The 2,459-nt window shown below is 50.8% G+C and overlaps 1 pseudogene; it reads right to left on the bottom strand.

Annotated features, from left to right (window-relative positions):
- Nucleotides 1–340: 340 nt before the first annotated feature.
- Nucleotides 341–2,048, bottom strand: LOC111528069 (annotated as a pseudogene).
- Between the last annotated feature and the right edge of the window lie 411 nt (nucleotides 2,049–2,459).

The raw sequence follows: 2,459 nt of genomic DNA, 5'->3' as shown, positions 1-2,459 counted from the left end.
TATTTATAATTCCCTTTTTAAAGTTGTCATTTGACAATAGCTTCAATCTTCAGGCAAAAGAAAATGAGGTGCCATGCTATATTAATTAAAATATTCCACAATAAAAGAAAATGCAAAATCTGAAAATAGCTTCGGTGCTATAGACATTGAAAAAGTTACAATTGTTAAAACTCTGAATAAAACGATCTTGAGAACAGGTACATTTCAAAACAATATTTTACACACTGTGGAAAATATTTTTCAAATAACATGATAAATGGTTTACATATTTCAGTATCTTTTTTTATTTATTTATTTTTTTTGCAACACTGTTTTGCATTAAAGTTTCTCATGTGGTTTACTAGATGGGTTCCTGACTCACTGTCCCAATCTTGGATCTCAGCCACACTGAGTTTAGCTGACAGATGTCATGACCATCAAGACTGATAGTTCCAGAAGCAGGGTCGCACAACCTCAGCAGGAGCCAAAGCACTGTTGATTTGCCAGAACCACTTGGGCCAACCAGTGCTGTGACAGATCCTGAGGGAGGAAAGGCTGAAATCCTGAAATACGGGCACCTCTGGGCGAGCCGGATAGGCAAAATGCACGTTCTTAAACTCCAAAGCACCCTGGAAGCTTTTCTCATTGAAAGTGACCCCCTCGTTAAAAGGCAGCTTGGGCTCTCTCTCCAAGAGCTCCCAGAGGCGCCCCCCGGCACCCAGTCCTTTCCATCAGCTCTGAGTAGAAAAAGCTCAGACTTCCAACGCTTATTCCAACCCAGAAAGCATTCATTAACCCAGAAAGCATACATTAGAAAGGAAGAGGGTTCACCCACGGTCATGTGGGCACTGCCCACCAGCAGCCCTCCTTTGTACCGGACAGAAAGCACAATCAGGTTTCCGCAGAGCCTAGTTGCTCCAAAGAAGCCAGCCAGAGTAACGCCTCTTTCCTTGCTAACTGCATCACGTGGTCCACTTTGCTGGCATATATCTGTATTTCAGTCATTTCTTTCCCAAAACCTCAAACAGTTCTTACACTGCCAGCACATTCCTCAGCTAGCTGAGTGGCTTGTGCCAGGGAATCCTGGGTGACTTTGGTCAGTTTCCGTAGATATCGTCTATGAATTACAGCAATGATTGACACCGGAGGCACCGCTCCAAACAAAGGTGGGCACATCAGGTGAGACACCAAACATCATACTGATGGCTGCAGAAGCCTGGGCCCCGGCCCTGAGCCCATCTGAGAGGTTTTCAGTCACGGAGCGCCCCACGAGTGCAGTGTCTGATGAGAGGCGGTTAATCGATTCTCCTGTGCGAGTCTTGTCAAAGAAAGCAACCCTGCCTCAGAAGGGAGGAGAATGAAGTTCTCAGCCTATTCCCAATGCGCTGACCTGGAGTTTGCAAGAGGTAGACACGAATGGCATTGGCGGCAGCACCACACAGAACAGGCCACTGAGCCCAAGGCCGAGGCGGGTCAGGGGGTCGCTGTAGCGCACAGGGGGGCTGGTATAGATGGCATCGATGACCCTACCCGGGAAGAAGGGGGAAGACACGGAGCTAACACTGGACATCGTGAGAAATCCAGCTGCACCTGCCAGCCTCGGGCGCTCAGGTTACACCAGCCCCGGGAGTTTCGTGGCCCCAGAGAGGCCGCCGCGGATCGCAGCCGCGTCTCCTCCCCGGGAGGCGCCTCCGGCCGGTGCCGCAAGGCCTCTTTTCCCGCCCAGGCGGTGGCGGTGGGACCTGGGAACCCCGCGCGGGGGAGCCAAGGAGCGCCCGGCCCGGCTCTAGAGCCCCGCACCTGCAGCTGCCGGCCCGAGCCCACAGCCCCAGGAGCTGCGCGAGGCCCGCGCCGCGCCGCCCAGCGAGCCGCCCGTACCCCGCCCCGACGGCAGCTCCTCCAGCGGCGCGCGGCTCCAACCCCCGGAGCAGCGCCGTCCTCGCGCCCTGTGGCGGCGCCGGCCTCAGGCCAGTGAACTGCCATAGGGACGGGGGCGCGGCTGGCCGGGCCCACGCGCAGGATAACGGCAGGAGCCGCCTCGGCTGGGCGGGACCGTGGGGCCGGTACATCTTAAAGAACTAGAAAAGCAAGAATAAACCAGACCCAAAATAAGTATAGAAGAAAGGAGAGAGTAAAGGTAAGAGCAGAAATTAATGAAATTGAAATGAAAAAACAAAATCAACAAAATGTAAACTTCGTTTTTTAAAAAAGATAAACCAAACCACTAACCTTTAGCCCCCCCCCCCCACACACACACAGAGAGAAAGAAAAAAAACTAAATAAAATCAGAGATGAAAAAGGGGACATTATCATTGATACTGTAGAAATTCTAAGGATCATTAGAGGCTAGTAGGAGCCAGTAAACTAGAAAATCTAGAATAAATGGATACTTTCCTAGACACATCCAACCTAGCAAGAATGAACCATGAAGAGCTCCAAAACCTGAAAAGACCAATAAGTAATGAGATGGAAACAAAACA

This window comes from Piliocolobus tephrosceles, chromosome 6, assembly GCF_002776525.5.
Source record: "Piliocolobus tephrosceles isolate RC106 chromosome 6, ASM277652v3, whole genome shotgun sequence".
Classification (NCBI taxonomy): domain Eukaryota; kingdom Metazoa; phylum Chordata; class Mammalia; order Primates; family Cercopithecidae; genus Piliocolobus; species Piliocolobus tephrosceles.
Note: the sequence above shows the minus strand (reverse complement) of the source record. Positions and strands in the feature narration are given on the sequence as shown.